At 44.0% G+C, this 22,179-nt stretch overlaps 1 protein-coding gene and 1 long non-coding RNA gene across 6 annotated transcripts in view; one reads left to right on the top strand and one right to left on the bottom strand.

Moving 5' to 3' along the window:
- pdk4 (pyruvate dehydrogenase kinase, isozyme 4) overlaps window positions 1-21,057 on the bottom strand; it is a 58,915-nt gene extending 37,858 nt beyond the window's left edge. For all 5 annotated transcript variants that reach the window (XM_088364562.1, XM_088364561.1, XM_088364560.1 and 2 more), the window contains exons 1-8: window positions 20,921-21,057; window positions 14,899-14,963; window positions 14,356-14,482; window positions 13,807-13,861; window positions 13,576-13,731; window positions 10,261-10,332; window positions 8,325-8,396; window positions 2,824-2,990 (exon numbers count right to left, since the gene is read on the bottom strand). The gene's annotated coding sequence lies outside the window, so the exon portion shown is untranslated. The remainder of the gene's footprint in view (window positions 1-2,823; window positions 2,991-8,324; window positions 8,397-10,260; window positions 10,333-13,575; window positions 13,732-13,806; window positions 13,862-14,355; window positions 14,483-14,898; window positions 14,964-20,920) is intronic.
- LOC148379859 (uncharacterized) lies at window positions 16,709-21,037 on the top strand. The gene is made up of 3 exons (XR_015854825.1): window positions 16,709-16,932; window positions 19,669-19,746; window positions 20,869-21,037. It is a non-coding gene; the product is annotated as an uncharacterized LOC148379859 (long non-coding RNA).
- Window positions 21,058-22,179: the final 1,122 nt, after the last annotated feature.

Genomic DNA, 22,179 nt, shown 5'->3' with positions numbered 1-22,179 from the left:
TTGGAGGACTTGGGCAGATTTCCATGGTTTGATTTTCGATAGCACTCAATTGAAAAGTTCTTTTCTCTCACAAAAGAGCATACAATGATGCATTTTACAAAAGTGCCGCGTCAGCAGCTGATGGAGCATGTCAGCTGTTTGCTCCCCCCCCTGCCCCCCTTCCACGGAGAGCAGGACCTGGCTTCATAATTTCTCTTGTTTCCCAAAAGCTGTATTTTACAAGGGAGGGCAACGGCGTGTTCAGACTGGCTATGCTTTAAGTGAAAAGTGGTAGCTGCTGTTGTGATGAGACAATAATGTTGAACTTGTCGGGAATCTTGACAGCACTATTTGCCATGCTTTGAGCTTTTTTTTTTGACACCGCCCACCTCCAACGACTTTACGTGTTTGTTTATTCTCCTCCCTTGCTGTCTCTTCTCATCTTATTTTGTCTATTCCCTTCTAGTTGCTAATGGTTACTGTAGCCCTGAGCAAAAAGGGACAGGACGCCAGACTGTAAACCTCGCCTCGGTTGCCTTGGCACCATTTCGTTGTCATTTTGTTATTCGGCTTCTTTCCTTGCTACCTTCATTTGATTTTTTTTTTTTTTTGTGCATGCTTGTTTTGTTAAGGCTTAAAGCCACAATTAGCAGTGAAGCAGTCACAAAATGAGCCTGGATCGTATTATTATAATACTCTTACTGCTGTGACTATATTAAATCAGAGAAAAGTTAGGAGCAAATTTTCCAAAGCTCAATTTCCGTGTATGGATATTTTCTACTGTTTTAAACACAACCTTGTCAGCTCCAATGGCTTAATAAATCCTAAATTGACTCCATTTGTCTATTTATGTACTAGCAACAGGTCAATTGTATTGGTCATGAATACTATTTGGGAATTAACTGTATTTTATTATACAAAACATTACTTAAAAAAAACAAGATCAGCCGCTTGGCTCGCAAGTCAGTAACTGGCGGCGAGCCCTCCTTGCAACACTGCTACTTTCACGGCTAACTCTTTACGACTTGTTTTATAGAAATAAGATGGCTGATTACATGCTGGCTAATAGCACGAGTATTAAGTGGCGATTGCCGCTGGCCTCCAGCAGCGTTGGCCACTTGCACGGGATATTAAATTGACCTTGTTGGGAATAAACAACAACATTGTTTTGGGAGATGAGCCGGCAATTAGAGACAGCAAAGAACGGTGGCAAAACGAATACCACATCCTAGAAAGGGAGTGAGGAGATTTGGAAAGTGAGACAAAAACAGACCAAGGAAGGTCGAGTTGTGAAGGTTGTGATTATGGAGCCACAGTGCTGGCTTGATGATTCCCAGGTAATTACAAGGCATGGTGCTCCGTGAAGACCCTGGACGTTGCCACCTAATGCCCCCAAGACACTTAGTGTGATATACAATCTGTCTTTTATATGCATTCACAGTTCATTTGCTTTTATTCTAACATAAGCCAAAACATTGATGTCAAATCTTAAATGGTATTCGAGGTGAGCTTGGATCTCAGTGTGGTCCAATCCTTTCCGAGCTACCCGACGGACACAAACGGATTTCATGTCGAGTGGCTTTGCGCTTGCGTCTGTGTGTGTCAGGTAAAGTGGCAGGCAGAAAGCAGTGCCAGCACTAACACGGGGGCCTCAGCCAGGATGAAAGGAGCTGTCATGACATCTCATGGAGGTGGAAAAGAGGAAAAATCCATCTATCGACACTCCTCTCTCCTCCTCTCTATTTCCACTCTCCCTCTGCTACTGTTCTGGTTCTGATCCAAGATGGGATGTCTCGTAATGACATCTTTGTAGGCCGGGTAAAGTGCGATGCGTGTGGCTCTAATCTTTTAAAACAAATTCACAACAATCGTGTGTGTTGTGCGAAAATGCGATTAATAAGGGCCGTCGAATGAACACAAAGAAGTAATGAAAAAAAATGTTTGCTTTAGTGCTCGACATCAAAAGAGACTCGACTCAAAGACCTTCTTTCATTTGCTTTGGCTGAAGCGAGTAGCCTTGGCTCACGCATAGCATGCATGTTTTGTGTGTGTGTGTATTGCTCATTTTCTAAGCGAATCAATCTGAGATTTGCTTATAGGCAGAAAGTGTGTGTCTGTAACTTAAAAAGAAGCTGCCTTAAATGTTTAAGGGGAATATTAAGTGTGCAGGTCGGTGCGTGTATTTGTGTTGGGGGAGACTTTGACAGGTCAGTGATCAAAACCTATGATGGAAGGGAGTGCAGAGAGCAAGACGGGGGTGAGGGGGCGGGAGTCTCAGGTAGCAGGCCCTGTCAATCAATGTGTGTTTGTGTGTGTGTGTGTGTGTCTATATGGCCCTCTGCATTTCACACATCATCGTGAAAACATGCGCAGTTTTCAGCTCATCGGCTCTTTTTATCGTCGATAAACGTGCGAGCGCGAGAGAGGCGTCGCTTGGAAAACACGGGAGCATGCACACTGTCTGTGTACTTTAGCCTAAAGCGTCATATGTCACCGCTGTGAACTTTGAAGGGCCGACATCGTGAAGACAGAACTGACTCAAATGAATCATGTTCACCTCCACTTGAGTGGAATACACTCCTGCAAATTCAGTGACATGCATGCACAGAAGTGTTAAGTCCAAATGTTTTGCCAAAACAATCAGACTCATGCCAGAGATGAATCAAGCTGAAAATGTTCTTTGGAATATGTTTTAAGTCAAAACACTGCGTTCAGATTAATAACATGTTTGCGGAATATAAATGCAGCAGCAAAATCTAATTGTTTCCACCCATCTCTGAGGGCGGCCATTTTGCCACTTGCTGTCGACTGAAAATGACATCACAGGTGAAAATTACAGCTTACCTGTTTTTCCGAATGCGGTCACGTGACGATTCCGAGCTGAGGCGTGATCGGTCCCAAACGGAAGCCGTGACCGGATGCGTGTCTGCATGAATTGACGTCTCTGCGTTGACATGGTGCCAGCTTTATGACTTGCTCGGGTGTCACACCCAGTAGCTGTGGCACCAGCCCTGTCATTAAGAAAATGGCGACGAGATGATTAGAATAGAAAGAAAGAGAAAAAAAAACAACACTGTGGTCCCCCCACTCAAAGTCGGAGACACACACACACGTACACATCCGACTTCTACAGACTCCACATGAAACTGCGTGCGACTCGGCAAGGCGCTGATGAAGGCGACTGATGTGGAGCGAGGCGACATCAGAACGGAGACGAAAGGTGTAAGGAAAGAGGGAGGAAGGGCGGGGGTGGGGTGGGGGGGTTGATTCCCAGAATAGGAACAGAAAAAAAAAAAAAAGTTGAGAAACCAAAGTTTATGCAGACCTTAATTACAAGCAAGCCAAAGCCGGATACAAATAAACAAAATAATTACAAGAGAACACAATGAATCTTGCACCCCCCCACCTAGCCTCGAGGACAGCAACAGTAACATAAGAAACAAACACAGATGGAAGTCTGATCGTTTCAAAACTGAAAGGTGGACGTGCACCAAACTCACTTCAGTATTTGATCCGATGGGCTCTGAGCCCTTTTGCCACCCCTGATAATTGCTTGTTTAGACAACCATTTTGACAGGATGCAGAGAAAACATCAAATTATTATTTTCTTCATCAGGCTGGATTAATCCAAGCTCTTGAAAAGTGACTCTTTAGTGACGCCACATTCTTTCCTCTTTCTGACAGCGAAGGCGTTCCGACTTATGTTACATAACTGAAGTTTGGCACTCGGGGGACCGGTACGGCCATCTCTGTGGAGCCAGACTTTCTCCTCCTCCGTGCCACTGTGGCCTTTCTATTCTGCGTGGCCTTTTGTGTTTCCGACAGAAACTCAAGCATTCAACCTTCCTCCCGGGAGCACGGCGCTGTCAATCAAAACCCTGAGATTTTTCTTTTTTTTTCTCCAAAGAGGCTCTCCATCGATTCAGGAGGGCTATTCTTTCGGTTCTTCGGAACAATAAAGACACACACCGGCCCCTCTTCTGGAATACCGGGCAGGTAGTCATTAAGGATTTTGTGGTATGTGTCTACCTGCAAGTCCAAGTCGCTGCCTGCGTGGTGACACAGGCCGAAAAGCATCCAGCGTTTCATGTGATCTTTATTATCCTGTGCTGAAAGTCCCCAAGCTTCAAAAAGGAAGCAGGTCAGCGCAAAGGTGAAGTCACCCCTCCTGCCCACCTGACACTTTGCTTCCCCTCCTTCTCTTTTGTTGTCACCACATTCTTTCGAAAGGACCCGGTTGGGCTTTGACGTCCCTTTGAATTTTGCCGTCGTATCTGTTCCGGTCTACCTCGTCGACGTGGAAACGGCATCTCTATCAAGGACCACGATCCAAAACCGTCTTCAGAGTTTATTTTCCGAGTAAATTGACCTTTCAATTGATGCATAGGATTATGTTAAGAAAGACGTCAACGGGTTTTTAACTGCGTGTCAAACGGACACAAACATGAAGTGACTCAAGGCGACAGACTTAATTAGAGAGAGAAGAAGGGATGGCAAAACCATACCTCCTTATTATACTGTCTCCATTGAGATGGAAGAATGAGGACAAGGGGGGTGAAGGAAGGGATGAAGAGGAGGAGGAGAAAAATAGCGGGGAGTCTGGTGTCCAACAAAAGCTCGGGGAACCCCCCGTTTGCCCCCTGCACTTGTTCTCCCTCTTCCGATCACTCACATAGGTGGACAACACTTTTCACGTGGCACCCGAGAGAGGAGAGAAAGATAGCGGGAACAAGAACGAAATTGAGAGACTCTCTTGAAGCTGTTGCTCCTCCAGACTGAGAAGAGGGCAATAGAGGGGACCATTGTCTTCCATCTCTCAACCTGTGACAGGCAGAGATGAAAGTATACAGCCAACCAATGGGCCGTGACCTTTACCTCCTTTTATGGGGACAATACCGATTGACCGTTAAGAATGGCAGACCGATTGATGCTCAAGAGTCAACAGAGCTGCTCACCAACAGAGATCAGATTGTAAGTTTGACTTGTATGCTGAGAAGTTGCAGGAATCAAACACTTGCCCGACCCCTCCACCTGCGGTATCTGCCTGGTCCCCCTCGCTCTGACCTCTTCACTCTAGGGGGGGCAAAGGGGAGGGTTTCTATATATGTGTAAGGGGGCGGCAGTCCAGAACAGGTCCATCTGTCAGGATTAACTCTGAGGTTTCTTCCCCCCTTCCCATACTTCCCTCTGTGAAATCACTCCCACTTCTACCATCCAAGTCCTCAATGACAGACGAGTCGAGTATTAAGGGAGAAAAAATACAAAGTCCAAATGTTTTGAAAAAAACTGAATGTTGGAGAAATAGGAGAGGGGAGTAAAGGGAACAGTGAGAAGATGGAAGGAGCTGCAGCTAGCTGGCGGCCAGCCTCTGAGGCCTAACCACAAGGGCCTAAAGTGGCTCATTGTGGTGGGACTGGCGTCTGTGTAGACTTGGGTCCCTTTACTTTCTCCCCTTTGGACCAAGACTGATTCAATACGTCCAGGCCGGGCCCTCACTGTTCTGTATTGATTTGTGCGAGGAAACATGTGAACAGGAAGAATTTTACTTATGAATGTTGTTGCACTTGGCAAGAAACAAGGAATTAAATGAAGGGGAATTGGGTTTTAAGGATGGAAGAGCAAGTCCAAAAAAGTGTCCGTCAAGAATGGATTTTTCCCAAAAATATCAACTAAATCAGAGAAAGTCAAAGAAGCGTTGACCTCCATAACATCTCTGTGTAACCTTTCCAGGGATAGCTTGTCATTCTGAGGTTTCTTCATGATTAAAGACATTTTGCCAGTATGAAACTACTTTTACTTACGACTCAGAGTGCCAACTGATCTAAAGGAGCCCTTCGTTTATACTCTTCTCCAAGAAAAACAAAGATACCCAATACGGGAACTGTATAGTGTTTCTGAATCTTTTCATCGTTTCAGTGACGGTCCTTGACTTCCCAAACTGAGTGAACGGGGGAACCCTAACCCCTTCCCATTTTTCCTCGGCTGAATATTGGGGCTATTATCTCTCGCATCGTCAATCGAGGGCGGCTGAGAAGGCTATTAAAGTATCCCCTTGCCCAGGAATAACAATCTCAGGATGGGGCTAGAACGTTTGGAGCGCACTCGTCGAAAGTCGTGAGGGAACGTGAGACAGCTTGAGTTCTATTTTAATAATCAATGCACCATGACCTGGCAAGAGGAACTCCAATTGATTCACTACATTGACAAAATCACATCGGACTGAGCATTGATATGAAAGTCCTTTCGACCTTAGTTTACATAACGAAGCCTGAACCGACAAAGACGACAAGTCACTTTGTTTGGGTGCAGGCAAGACTTGTGTCGTCAAACTGCTTCTCGCTGACAAACAACAAGGACCAGAGTCGGTCGGGCAAAGAGTCCACTGATGCGGTGACTTTTGTGTACAGGCTATAACCTAAGCACCAAGCTATTGTTGGAAGCAATAATGAACAGGTTGACTTCCAGGTTGTTTGACCTAGCCTATTCTAAAAGACTTGTGCCTCCATACTCTTCATACTCTAATTGGGATGGATGTTGATCTAAAACAGGGGTGTCCAAATCTGGTCCTGGAGGACCACTACACACCTGCCAGCGTGTAAATGTATGCAGAAACACAGAAAGTTGTGTTCCACGTGCCAGTGGGTCAAGGCATTCTCAGCCCACTGGCAATCCACAAGAGCTTCCGTGTACTCCAGTGGGACCAGTCTGGGGAGTGTCAGGGCCCTCGGTCTGGGTACTTTCCACACCCTCGATAAGGCCTCAGATAGCATCAGGAGGCCATGCTTGTCGCCCAGGCTCATGAGAAGAGAGGTCCAATTGGTTTTGGAGAGAAATGTTTCTTTCTGGGGTTTTTTTTTCAGGCATACTTCGCCATCTCTTTATCGAGCTAAAGCATCAGTATGGATAAAATGGGCTAATCAGATCAGTGCCAGGATGTTCCCATCGGAGACCGGGGATGGAATACGTGAGCTGGGTCAGGTCCAGCACGGCCATTTAAATGCCCCACAGAAACCAAAGAAAAACATGTTACCGCCCTTTCAAAAAAAAACAAAAAAACATTTGCTCTATGGAAAGAAACAGCAGTTTTGTGCGTTAGAACGCCATATTGATTTGGGAGCTTTTTTGTGACGATTTAAGACGGGCGGTTGGTTACACAACACGCTTGCATGCACAACACGAACAGCAACATACTTCTAAAGGAGAACTAAATTGTTTTTTCCACCCACACAAAATAACCCCCGTACACAAAGTTAGATGTCTTTATGAGGTGGAGGAAGCTGTAAACACATTTTTAAAAAATAGCGAGGAAAAAGGCTGAAAATTCAAAATAGATTGTGAAGAGCATTCCACACTTACCATAAATTACTGTGCGTGAGACTTACACGTCACATCCTATCAAATCATCTTCGCAATTGTCTTACACTAACATCCTTGACCTCTATTTTGGATATATTTGAAAACTCATGGAGGCTTTTGCATCTCCTGCTGCGCTTGATGTGGAGAGAGAAGCAAGAGGAGCCCTTTCACTAGATGGCACTGTTTGCTTTACAGAGGAAGGCCTGCTCATAGTTTGATTTCAAAGGAAATGGGAGAAGAAATGCTTCCAACCTGCTCCAAACACGATTTGTTTATGCCTTGTCTCCAAATGGAATGAGCTCCCAATACAATAAAACGCTGAGCCTGTCACAGCGGGGGGGGAATCAAATATTTTCCTGTGATGCTTGTCAATTATCATGTTTGCTGAAAGTATTAAAGGGCTGTTGTTCCACTGTTATGACCTTCTCTAACACTACTTTGATGCACATTCTGCCTTTTTTTTTTTTTTAAACTGTTAGCACGTACGTGCAAGGAGTTTATACGCACCGAGATGACTTGCCGGTGAGGTAAAGGCGGCGGAGAAAATGACAGAGTCAACAAGGTGTTTATGAAATGGGAAGACACCGACACGGGCACGAGGCAACACACGCGCGGCGACAATGCGACCGCACAAAACACACCAAAAAAAATACGAAGAGGATGGACTGCAAAGCGCCGGCCCCCCTCCCACCATCTATCTATCTCCGTCTCTTCGGGCCCATTTAGCTGGTCTGCTTGGCTTTGACGCTGCCACAGAGGTTAGACTTAATGACACGTTGGGAAAGAGACGGGGAGGGAGGGAGGGAGCGAGCCAGCGCAAGAGGGGCAGCTGAAAGGAAAGAGAGAGGGAAAGAAAAGAGGATGGATGGGTGAGGTGCATGAAAGGAAGGACGGATGAGAAAGAAGGGAAATACAGCTGACTGAAAGTAAACCACTTTTTCACATTTACATGAGAAACCAGTTGAAAGTAGAGAAGAATAAAAACTCACCAAAATGAAGTCTTCCTCTAGAGAAGATATCTGATGAGTTTGCTTTACTGGATCCAAATCGACTCCAGCTTCCTGTAGAACCAAACGGCAGAATTTTTATTTTCTCATGCCATGTTGATGTTTCTGGTGAGCATGCATTTGCACAAACGTCATCTTCCAATAAAGTGATCAGGTGCACAGGCGTAATTCCTCTTAATCCAACTCTTTGCGATGGATCTCATTAGATTGTGCAGGTGTACCTAATCACGTATACCCAGGGAGTGTCATACAATTAAATGCACATTATTCCACTCTCATGTGCAACTTTTAAGTCCCGGAGCCGCCTTTTTTGAACAGATGTCAAAGTGGCGTGGCGTCCCCGAGCGCCAGTCTGCCTTTGAGGGATGGCAATTTCACACCCTCGTGAATTAAACTCACTTGAGGAGCAACAATATGCACACACGTGCACACGTACGGACAGAAAGACAGACATGCACATACAGGCAAATCACCTAACTGCTCACTTTGTCGTCGGCGCACTCCAGCAAATAAACAAACAAACGTCAACAGGGGCACTTCTCATCAGGCCGTTGAAATTAGCAGCCATTATCACTACCTGCAAGTCTGCACGCTGTCAACAAACCAACGACTGACATGTAAGGCGGAAATTGGAAACTAGCACAAGAAAAAGAATGTTTTTGTGTCTGTAATAACCAAGATAGTATCTTTAATTAATCCCTAATTTTACTGAATTATACACACACACATCAGTTTCTTAAGAGCCCTTTTTCCTCCCTCTGTAATGATTTCATTAGAACAATGAACGCAAACCCGTCACTCATTTCAATTAGCCAACTAAAAGCAAACTAATGAGGAAAATTTTAAAGAGTTAAACAACAACCCTACTTTGAAAAGTCGCAGTTAGCTGATTGTTGGTCATCAGTGGTGGCTGGCATTCATGTCTATTTTATATAATGAAATACTTAATCAAGGGAATAATCAGATACAAGAGGCTTTAAAATGTGTACCAATTTAAATACCAATGTATGTTAGGAAAAAAAAATCCTTTTTTTAAGATAATCAAGTGAGTAATGAAGTTCCATAAAGAAATTATTCTTCACTCTTAAGAATACTGGACTATTCATCAAAGTACACTTTGGACTGATGCTATTGTTTGAAGTAAAACTCAAACAAGTCGGGGCAGTCTTATAATTAGGCAAATTGTCTGGGGTGATGAGATTTCCAGCCTAAGCATTTCGTAAAAAGTGATTAATAAAGTTTTACCGTGTTACAAAGTTGAATCATTTTAGGGGCATCATTTTGCAGTCAATGTCAACAAAGTTGGGCACGCTATTTGTAAATAAAGGCAAAGTGCAGGAGTTTGAGGTTCAACCCAAACTGTGGCCCAGAGAAATTTGCATTCTTGGCAACAAATTTAACTTGGTGCAACTGTGTCAGTCTTTCATTGGTTTTATTTGGGAAGGGGAGGGAGCAAACGGAAGGCTGGAGATTTGAAACTGGCAACCGATGACTTACCACAGACATACAGAAGTTGCTGTTGCTTCTCCATGAAGGAGAATCAAAACCAAACGTGCCTTGCGTTATTGAACATTTTCTTTGCTCTTTCCGTCCCTCATCAATAATAATAAATATTCGATTCCCCAATAAAGCTTCCTACTTGTGTGCCGTCCCTGTAACTAACACAAGGCGAGCTGAGCTGAGCTTTGGCCAGCGTCCACGTGCGCAACTGGAAAAATGCATGTAATTGGTGAGATTCTCTGGCTTCCATCAGGACAGTAATTGGCCAGAGAGAGCTCTTGTGAGAACTATGCGGCGGGCGCAAACGTTTTCCCCGATAATCCCATCTTGTGAGCGTCTGGCGGTGTCGTGGTTAAGAGTGCCACCAAAACGAAAGAGGCATCTGATCTGAATAGCGCTGAAGGCCAGCTCAACTCACCTCAGCTCAGCTGTCAGATTTTTTTTTCATGCTGGAAGATGTTGGTCTATCTTAGGACATGCTTCGTATCTTCTGTGGAGGAAACAAGGAGAGCCAACACATTACAAAAAACTTTGCATAACGTACACATTCATGGCCAACAACGAGGCGCTCTAAATGGGCCGTGCTAGCCTTGGAGTAATCGGGGAGCCAAAAAAAACGATTTTCTATCATTACATAAGCTGGATTCTGCTTTCGATTTACGGTCGCCTTTTGAAAACAATTATCAAATATGTCTTTCTGCTCAGTCTAATTAACACCTCAAACTTGCTGGCCCTTGTCAGTGGAGCTGTAACAAATAGCATGTGTGTTCCATTTTGTGGTTAGCATTTTTTTTTTTTAGGGAGGAGGGCACTTTTTGATTGATTCGGACAAAATGTCAATCTCCAGAGAACAATCAAACCCCAAGTGAGACTCAAGTTGAGTTGAATGACACATGGCAGAAGTTGTTCCAAAAAACTACGTTGGCGTTTCTTCACGCCTAAATCCCGCAGGCCGGAGCTTCTAAGCCAGCACGACCAGTGGAGAACAGAGACACTGAACATGAGTCCTAAATTACAGCCTTACTAAAGAAACAAAAACAAACCAATAGAGCAACCTGTTTCTTATTACCAAACAAGCCAAGCTGAACGAGCGGAGGAAATCAATGTTGTTGTTTTTTAAACAAAATGACAATATTTACCTCAGCTATACCTTCAAGAGGAGACAGCTTAGCTGTTTTTTTTTTTCTTTACACTTTAATGAGGCAATAAATATACAGCTTTTAACTCTTTAAAGGAGAGGCTGCTCTCGAACCTGTCGTTTATATGATTGGCTTTTATAGACCTGTCACCACTGGATTGTTTTGCTTCCTGGCTCGGGCTCAACTACATTTCATCCACTGTTGCAAATTTTATGAACGAAACATGAAGCAGCAAAAAAAAAAAAAAAACCTTTGACATAAAATGAGTGGTTATTATCAAATAAAATGGTTTTACAGCGAAGTAAAAGAAAGGCAATCATAAGTACAGACATTTACGGCGTAAGAAAACAAACGGGGCTTTTAATGCAACATAAGTTGCGGTCATTAATGTTTTTTAATAGGTAATAAAGAGTGCAGTGCTTTATATTTCCTTGGTGACTCTAATCAAATGAATGGCGGAAAAAGGGGGGAGTGGGTCTGTAATATGTCTGAATAAAGCAACTTTGACAAGTTTGTAATCTCAGTCAGAGTTTATTTACTTTTGGAAAAATGGCCGTCCGCTAAGTGGCACACACTCCATTCAGTGTTTGTGGGATGCACTTTTTTTTTTTTTTTTTCCCCTCAATATATGTTTTTCATGCAATTTACCACTTGCATGCAAGCCGCATAGCACACAGGCATCAGGGTGTTCATTAACCTTTAAAACAGCAGAGCTTTTAATTTGCCGCTAAGACAACGTCACTCTAATTGATCCTTTTAAATATGAAAATTTACATACGTGCATAAATAATCGGCCGCCATGAACTCACGCGGCAACAATTACAGCGACATTCACTTTACTCGTCCCTGTTACGTGAGCAGGACGTGCGCCCCCTCGCATTTCAAAATCAACACATGCAGGAGGCTGGCTGCCGTTCGATTAGTTTAAATCAATTAGCTAAATATCAAATTGAGGCAAATGCAAATGTCTTTACTTTTCTTTGGCAGGCTTTTTGGCATTAAAGTAACGGTGCCAATCATGAACATAAGTGCATACACTAATTGTGAGTCTCAAATGCTCAAATTTCTCCAAAGTCTTTAAAAATGACACATTATGACAAAAGAGAACAAATAAAAAAAACATACTACTACTTGATCCATGGACATCTTTGATGACCATTAAGACTTGACCGAAATTCCGTCATTAAAAAGCTCAGCTAACAAATGATTTCAACGCTGCACGGAATTCCTGCAGGTGTCTGGCAAACCAGAGCACTTGGACAAGCTATCAATCAAATGTCAAATTACGTGTTGCCGCTCTGAGTCGAGACCTGGCGTGCTCAGTAATTGGTCGAATTTACACCTGCGGAAAAGGTATTAAATATCCAGATTTATATTTTAGTGAGCCAGTTGATGTCAGAAGTCATGTTGGTAGCACATTGAGGCAATTGGACTGAGTGCGGCCGGCCTTAATGCAATTTGAGTTTTACTGTGAAAGAAAGAGAAAATTGGCCATTTAAAACTCAGCTGAGCTCATCGTCTTTCCTCAAGTTTGTCGGGTGTTGTAATGCAATCCACTTCATCTCCTGCCTCTCCATGGAAACGCAAATGCCCACGTTGCACCATCAAAGAGACACCCAAAAATAAATAAACATCAACATCTCTGTTGAGTGAACCCAATGAGGGCCCCCTTGGGAGAGACCGGGACCACGCAGTCCAGCCCTTCACGGTTGCATAATGAATATCACAAATGGATCTTATAATTACAGGAGGGGTCGGTGCTAATAAGTGGGCCCCGAACATCCATCTGTCAAATCTATTTCAATTTGTGTTTTTCTGTGCTGGCAATTAACCGTGTTGTTGATTAAGTTGGCACAAAAATCAACTCCAAGAATTAAAACACGAGCTGTGAGGCAAAAGAGATTTACACAGTGGTTAAAAATTCTTTAAGAATATTTTACCTCAGAAAAGAACTGACGTGATTTAAAGTCTGCACAATGATTATATTTAATTGCTTTTTAATTGTGCTCTAGCCAAGTCAAGAACAATTGTTATTAACCAAGCAGGTAATTCTTTAAAAGCCGAGCTGGCCTGATGGCAAGTAGGTGGAAGGGGGGACAAAAGCGCACCGCTGCGATTGTGGGATCGCTATTAAAAAACAAAGCCAATACTTTGGCGTGAAACGCCGCTGGAATACCATCAAACTCGTAATGATCATTTCTCGCTTGGCACATGTAAAGCGCGCTCTTAATTCAGACTTTAGAGAAGTTAAACACATTGCATTAGCTTTCCCAGACTTGAATTGAATCTGAAAAGATTTTTTTTCTTCTTCTCCACTGGCATCAATTTACATGTGCTCTGTCTGTGTTTTGCCAGACGAACATAATCAGCATATTAGTGTAAGTGAGCAGGCTGCTGATCACGCTGGGATTGGACCAAAGTTTACAAGGCAGAGTCCGGACAAGATCCAGGGGGCATCGCTCTGACAGGGCCGCTGCTAAGCTTTTCTACACACGGTATTGCAACCGGGGAGGAAGATTATGATGGTTGATTAGCAGCGCCATGTCGGCGGCAAAATGATTACTTAGGGAGGGGGGCGGGGTGAGAGGACTTACTTGTGTCTACGGAGAGCAGACCCAAATCAAGCCGCAGCCTCTCCCAACCATCAACTGCCATGGCAGGAGTCCAGCTCCTCCGTGTGCAAAGCCTGAGATGAACTTGCTGATGTAATACTAGCTTCATGGCATCTCCTGCGGGTTTGTGCGAGACGGCTGCACAAATGAAGGAAAAAAACAAAACTCTTAACAAAAATGAAACTCTTTTAAGAATGAAATATTTTCTCTTACTTTTCGCTCCACCTCTATGGGCATAGTGCCGCTCCTCCCGATGTTCCTTGGCTACCTGGAGGCAGTATAATAATATTATTTTATTTTGGTAAACAATAGTCTGTGTTAAATAAAACAGCTCCTTTTCCACGGGATAATTCTAAACAGGCAATAAAAATAAGTTCACAATAACAGCTGAGTGATGCCAACAACATTTTGGCCAGTCAGTGTAGTCTATTCCCGAGTTGTTGTTGTTTTTTTTTCTTTCAAACCGTATTCTGATCCTCACCACCTAGCTGTTTTCCCTTCTCAGCGGGCATATAACTACACTCCTCGGAACCCAAATTCAAGTTGGGAACGTTGTTTACAAGTAACATAAATGCATGGTGTTGGATAGGCCCGGCTTGATAGAAAGACAGCTCTCCTCTGCTGATAGTAGTGGCAAAGAGGAGCAATAATCCCCTGGACCAGGCATCTTGATATTATTACTGACAGTCTTCCACCCACCTAGAGTGCACTTGCACACAGACACACCCCTAAAGTATCACACACTCACACACACACACTTACAGGTGAGCGCTGGCGGTGGGTATCTGGTTTGGAGAGGACACCCGCCGGTCTGACTTCAAAATGCCCACAGCAGCTGGCAGAATGCTATTTTCCCAGCAGGCTCTTTTAACAAAGTTTTTTTTTAAGCCTACGGGAAATAGAAAAAGCGGAAAGTTGAGGAAGCGCAAAGGAATTAAAGGAGGAATATGTCAGAGTCAAAGAGAAAGCGACGTCTTCATCGAAAATGTCTCACTGGGAGATGAAAAGTCATTTTGCACATAATAGATTGCTTCAACCGCTTCCCTAAATTTACACGACCATCGAGTTTTGTCTCTGATGTACTTTAGCTGGATTCATCTGACAAAAGGGAACGCGTGCAAACAGCTTGTCATACGACCCCCTGCGAAATCCATCACCCCTGACTCATTTGCTTGAAATTGTTCCACCTGGAAAAACAGCAGCAGGCACGCTAGCAAGCGACTACTCGCCACTCGTATACCAACCTCAAGTCGCATTGCAACGAGATTGTGGAAAGCTTAAAATGCAGGAAAATAAGTGGCTTACTTTTGTACATGGACTTTCCAGTTGGATTTTCTGTCCGTTGAATCCAGTCTCCATTGGTTCTGGGTCTGTTCGATCAAAATGAGCATTATGAGGGAAATTTAATTTTAGCGACCTATTTAAAATATTATAACAAATATATACAACTTTATTCTTGTGAAACATTTCCTTCCATCTTTTAACTGCAAATTATTTTCCAGTACAAAAAAAATTTTTTAAATGATATTTTGACACAGAACGTGGGCTGTAGGGTCTTAATAGATTTAGCCTGATGCTAAGACCGCCATTTATCCTGTTCCAAAGGCACACAATGCAGCGGAGTGCTTCTGAATAGCACGGCCAATTACAGTGCATGTGTGTGTTCGTGTGTGTGTGTATGTGCCTTGCTCTCGCTCCTTTTTCCCAATTCCAACCCCCCACTACTCCATCTTTCTCGCACACACACACATAGACACACACCTTAAAGCAGATGTAATAGCGAGGAGCGACACAGCCACGTGCACTTTGCTCTTTGTAGAAGCCCAGGTGGTTACCATGGTGATTTTTTTTTTTTTTTTGGACTTACCCTAACATTTTATTACCCATCATTATGTGTCATTAAATACATACATATTAATGCAAAAAAAAAACAGTGGCATGTGTGTGAGGAAAGGGGGGTGCATCTACAAAGATGGAAACACCTGAAAGCGGCTTTTGGGTGGTTTGATGTCTCCTCGCCATATGATTAAAGTATGATCAACATTATGTGCACAGCCAGCCAGTCACAGGTCACTTTATAACAAGTGCAAACAAAGGGATACATTACAAGTCGATTATACGGGTGTAGAAAAATGATGAGATCTTATTTTAAAATGATATTTGGAGTGTTATATTAACATTTTGAAGGTTTATAATTACCATAGCCTGGCTATGGTGTTCCCCATCATATTAGCATTATATTACAGATATTAGAATTAACATAGTGGACTTAAATTAGGCAGTTTTTGCTTTTTTTGTATTTGAGTAATATGTGCAAGTTTTTTTATTCAGTGCAGCTACGACAGTAATGGACTGAATTGTGCAGTATTTGAATAGATATAAATCGGGTGGCATTGGTCATGGGGGAATCAAATCCCAAGCGTTTTATGCCAAGGGAATCGCTTCAATCATCATCTGTCTTCAGTGTGTGTGTGTGTGTGTGAATGTCTTTAATCAGCTCTCGTGCCATCATGGTGAGTAAGATCATCAGCGCGGCATTAGATGATTAGCTGATCAACTTAAAGCTAAACTGCTGCGATTTTGCTAATCAATTAGCCTTATTATTATTAGGGCTACATTATCGCTAAAGCCGTTCAAGCACGCTTGACAGTAAAACAAGACCGCTTGACAAAAAATTGAAGTGCGGGTCATTTTTTATGATGGCACGTGCGCTTTAGTACTTTGAATGGCTCCTCTGACATGCTTTTGACGCGTGGAATAATTTGTTTCGCGTTATGTGTTCATTTATTCATTTAAATGGATTGGGTTATTCCCTAAATCTCACCATGGTCAATATTTTAGGGGAGTCCACAGGGACCATGAAAGTTTGTTCATGAACATGAACTTTGCTGGCCCTGTTTTGTTTATTCTGAGGTTCTTGGCTGCCTGCGAGAGTAAACATCTATAGTTCCTTCCTCATGATTGGAGCAAATGGTTCCTATGCTTAGCGCATTGCCAGTCCATCTGTGCTTTTTTTCCTGGGAGGAGAAAAAGTGCAAAGAAAATGCGATGACTACAAAAGCAAAGGTTAACATTACTCACAGCATAAAAACAATTTAAAAGGGAGCAAAGGGGCTCTAATGGCCCAACGGTCTTCAAAGAAAATGTATTTTGTGCTCAAAATAATTCATAGCTTTTTGCCGCAGTGGCTTTTCAGCTTCCCTGAGGCACAGCATGAGACGCTGTATTTTTCCCAGCAGGCCCTCTGCTCCTCTCAAAATGGCCTCGGCCAGGGTATAGCTCATATCTCCCTCCAAATATTGACAGCGGCGAGTCCACGGGCTTATTGGAAAAATAGCCGTAAGTAATGTTTTATCAGTTGATGCGGCCATTTTCTCCTGTCGCATGACAATATGGTACGCGATTAATGATTTGCTCCTCTGACATTTCATTTCCCGTCACTGTCAATCTGCGGCAAGTAACTCAGTTACTTGTGGCATTTAAGCGTAGTGGCATTAAGATCTCCTCGTGTTTTATTCATGAAATGTAAAAAGTACTCGAGCATCTCCTGGCATTAAATTAAAACGGCCTTCAGATTGGTCGCGCTCGTTTATTCCGTCTCCACACTTGGCAATCAAACATGCGCGTTTCTGCCATCGACTAAGTGGCTAATAATGATAAACCGCGCGACCTTTGAACTTCCATGGCTGGAGGGGGTCTCCTTGCCCGCGTCCCAAAGGGCCCACGCGTCGTGACAGCTTGAGCGATGTCCGTCTCGCTCGTCTATTTTTAACCCGGCGCTAAACACGGAGCCTCCAAAATAGAGGCCGAGTCCTAAACAAATGATTACGAGGCCACTTAAGGTCTGCCCGATGACCACGGCGTCCCTATTAACAGCCAGTAAAGGAGGCCCTCCGGGGTCGGAAGGTTTAAAGACCTTTTAATAAAACTAAGGCTGGACATGCTGGCGAGAAAGAGACCAAGTTGTGTCTTACTTTGAAATCGCTGACAAGTTAATAAGCCCCCTTTTCAAAGGCCCCACCGCAGTCGGAATGGCCAGTGTGTCCTTACTTTTATTGCTCTCATCTGTCACTCACTCACATCTTTCCGATCTGAACTAAAACAGCTGTAGTCATTTTTATTTGAATTGGCTTAATGTGAATTCTTATTGGAGTGCCTGATGGAGGTTTCAAAAAAACATGTATTTACGACATTCAAATGTATAAGACATTTTTGGTCTGTAAAAACCATAAAGAGTCTACTTGTGGTTCCGACTTTGTTCTTGAGTACCACAACGACATAATAGTGGTTCCCACTCACTTGCTACTGTGGTGTCAGATGGAAAATTGAGACTTGTAGGAAAAGTAGTAATCTGTCACCTGACATCAAAACAAGGATTCCCAAAACTACGATAAAATGACTCACTTATTTAAAAGAGTGGCTGGCAACGGCAGGGATATTTCAGCAATTCACAAATGGTATTTATTTATTGTCAAATTAATCATATTTGACAATTAATCGTTTGGATTTCCTTTTTTTTTCACACGTTACGGATGATTTTTTTTAAGATGACATTTGCGTGAGAAATTAATGACAAGTCTTGTGCTCATTAGCTAACTACTGCAATGTGAGCTTGTTGTCCTTTCAGACATCCTCCTTTATCTTCATACAGCCAAGTGGCTTCTTTATATAATGGAGAGTGACAGGCCGCTTTTGTTTAGGCCACAATAACGACAGCGTTTGAATAACTTCTCAATGACTTTAAGGAAGCCGTCCGACTCGCTCTGCTTCCATTCAGCGGCACGGCGCGATAACCCGGATTGACGTCTAGCTTGGATTGGATTGTGGATTACTCCAAACATTGGGTCGAGCGGACTTCTGAGCGGTTTCACCTTCCTGCGGGCACGCGTCACCGACGCAGAGCACATCCGCTTATGCAAATTGGAACACGTGCGTTCCTAAACATGGCACATGTGCGAGGCATTTCATTCAAAGTGCCAGCTTTGCTTCACTTCGGGAAAACGAAACCCTCGAGGACGACCGAGCTTCTGGGTGAATCTGTTTAGGATCTTTCAGTTGCGAGGAGACAAACGCTAAGCATGCCTTCGGGGCGTCTGGTCCGGGGTGGTCGGGCGGGTGATGCTCTGAGATGGTCCAGACAGGCATCGGGGGCCGGCTCGAGCGCTTCCCTTTCACAAAAACAAGGACCCACAATGAAGCACGCTCAGACCCTGCAACCCGAGAGGGCACAGGGGTCCTCCGCCTGGCCCGGGCTGGGATAAGTGAACCCAGATGGGAGCAGGATGAGGGAATGAGCAAGTGTGGGGGGGGTGCCACCCCTGCCCCTCCCTCATCTGGTTGCCTGTCAGATTCCTGTGCATTCTCAATGCGAGATGCATTGTGGGAAATGATCACAGGGGCGTTTTGCCTTTGAAGGGGAACTAACGCAGCAGCAAATCTCAAAGTCTTTTCCTGTTCCTCTTCCTGCCAAGCTGCACCTGGGCTCAAAGAGGGAGCGGGAGTACGATTGAGAGAGAGCACGCTCGCGTTTGTTTTAATTGCTTAATTGATCATCCCGGTGATGCAGGGAGTTTTACACTGTAACATGAATGGTGTGACTAATTTTTTTTTCTTTTTTTTACGGATGTGGGATAGCTATTCATCTTAACAGTAGATGCAACTAAGCAGTCACAAACGCTTTAAAATTCGTACCTGTTTCCTTGGAAAGAGCATTCAAAGTTCATTAAAAGAGCATTCAAAGTTCTTTCACGCTTAAAAAAGAGTGAAATGACATTTTTGCAAAATCGCATTCTGTTCTTTTTATTGTCTTGATAGTGGGATCAAATCATAGCATGCTGCACCTGTCCAAATCTCAAATTGAGTCTGTTTTTCTTTATTCTCGCCATTTATGATGGAAAATTGAGGAAATCATGAAAAATAGCAATAATTTGAACATGGTGAATTCTGATTCAGTAGCACTTGAAAGCTTCCCCCCCCACTACCACTATGCACTGCAGCAACGCGTTTGTCACCAGGGAACTCGGCAATAACGTGTTTGTCACCTCCAATCTACCGCTCTCCTCTGATCCCATGCAGAGGCCACCCGACTGAAACACACACCGGCCCTGTTTGTCCTGCCTAAGGTTTAGAAGACTACTAGTTCAAAAGCAACAGGTATGCTCTTCCCCCCCCCAAAAAAAATATATATACACGCACGCCCACACGTTCACAAAGCTGGAATAAATGATGCATTTCCTCTTTGGCTTGATGATTGCAGTCTGCTTATGCTCACCTGTAACCTGCTTTGCCATTCCAGGGACAACAAGGGTTAAGTTAAATGAGGCAACACTTCCTGAGAAGAAATAACTGTCACATCTTCGAAGCAATTTGCCTCCATTTTGAACACGTGTCCCAATACTTTTGTCTCAATATTGTACTTCTTCAACTCATCGTACGCAAAAAGTGTTTTCGTCTTTTTGCACGCGTGAAGATGAGAGCATGCATGCCTGCGTTGGCTGCTTGTCTTGCCCCGAGGGGAGATAAATAGCCGAGTGTTGTTGTCCAGAGAGCAGACACTCAAGACACTCCGCGCTCACAGATGATTAATTGTTTCCTCGTTGCGACTGGGACCAGTTGGACTACGACTGGGCCAAGGCCTCCCACCCTCGCTTTCAAGGCGTGCGTGTGTGTAAGTGAGAAAGTGATGAAAAACAGAAGAAGAAGAATGCAACGTCTGTCACCAGTCCCGAAGGCGACCAGGCCCCTGCACGCTAAAGCGGTGACGTCTTGATTGGAAGCGAGCGAACGAATCGATTGGATCAATTTCGCCCGTGCAAATGTTTTATGTTAACTTGACAAAAGAAATGATGCAATGTTTGCGTTTGACATCTCGCTCCGCTCGTGCGGTGACGATGCGACTACTTGCGACGTGCAATTAATCATGCGCTAATGACTCACTCCGACAACTCGGAGGAATTGTTGAATGGTGGCTGCGCGCTGATTCTTTCGGTCAACACCGCTGAAGCAGATCTGCAGTGATTTTCATGGGAGTGTGAAAGTGACTGCTGATTGATTAATTACAACTATCAGAGGTCCGATAATTCCCCAGTGGGGATTTTAACATTAAGTGTTATTACTTTGGGGGGAAAATAAGCTTCTGTGTTGGATAAATGATTTCTTGTTTATTTAGTCTGCATCGGTGAATTGTTTCTACCTATTTTATGCTTTCCTATAGAACTCGGCAGATTTTTTTTTAGGCCAATTCCAAATGAATAAAACATTTTGGTTCTGTTGCAGCATCTTCAAATCATGTCTCAAGCACCGGGAGAGTGTTAAAAGTGAAACATACCCGTCTGTGTGCCAACATGTCGGATGAGATAAAAGTCTGGACGGTGACGGTGAGCCCATGATGCCGACGAACACCTCCCGGATGATCCGGTGTCGTGTTCACGTGGAAGGAGTCTGTGGCTGAGGTGTGATGGCTCTGAGGGGGGAAAATAATCAGAGGAAAGTGTGAAATACTAGCCGGGTTTTTAGGTGGGGTGTTTCCATCATATGTAGGGTCGAGGAAAAAGACTTGACGTTCACTCAAGGGTCATTTCTGAAAATCAAAGTAATGATGGTGTCATGTGATATTTGTTGGAATCATTTCTGCTTGGGATAGTTTTATGGCTCTGTACATTTGGACAACATTGAATAAATGCAAAAGCAGATGAGTATTTCAGCATAAAGGACACGGGTTGGATGGGTCAGATGATAAAGCAAGTATCCTGTGGTCAATTCAGACTGCTTAATTGAGGCAGTTAAGCTCAAAGAGACTTAAAAGCGCCGGCCCCCGTCGACACTGATGACCGTCTTATAAGGGACCTTGGGTCGGACCCTCTGGTCTTTTCATAGGACACTGGCCGGCATCCTTTGGGTGAGTTGCACCCCCCACAATAAACAGGCAGGCCTTTGTCACCAGGAGTAGGTGGGGTCTCAAGGCTTGCTCCTCATTATTATTTTCTAAAGTAATTACACCTTATTATCTGTGTTTATTTTAGCGGGGGTGCGAGTGTGCAGGTGTGGGCCATTGGCAGACTCACTAGTGCATGTACCCCTGAGAGTCTTTTTTTTATTATTAACTCTCTCCCCTCATCTTTACTTTTAGGGGGTGTTCGTCCTAGCATTGTAGCCCCGTTGCTAATTTCAGCCCAACAAAAGAAACGTGCAATTAGGGCCATTATAGCAGCAGCTGTGTGCTTCCGAGCCACGCAAAGACAGCGCCGTTTTCTCGCCGGCTCGGGAGATTTTTCTAAAAGCAAAGCCATCATGGCGTGCGGCAAGCGCGAAGCGGTCAAAGTGGCCTATAGAGTGTGCGGGAAAGACAAGAAAATAAAGCTTTTGATACTGCCGTGTTTCTCCAGTGAAAGCAGCGGGGAGTCGCGCCCACAGATTCGCCAGGCCTGGAGAACAATGGATCTGCCATCTCCCAACGTGAAGTGTTATGAAAAAGTGCTCGCCGCCGCCGCCGCAGCAGCTTGGCTGCTCGCTCGCATGCGGTTTGCCGCCGCGTGGGCGCAAGGACATTTGCAAGTAGGGAAATGCTCTTTTGAACTGCTGCACAAA

The sequence above is a fragment of the Syngnathus floridae genome, chromosome 21, assembly GCF_059516105.1.
Source record: "Syngnathus floridae isolate MCC-2025c chromosome 21, RoL_Sflo_1.0, whole genome shotgun sequence".
NCBI classification, from domain to species: Eukaryota; Metazoa; Chordata; class Actinopteri; order Syngnathiformes; family Syngnathidae; genus Syngnathus; species Syngnathus floridae.
This window is presented reverse-complemented; position numbering and strand designations above follow the sequence as displayed.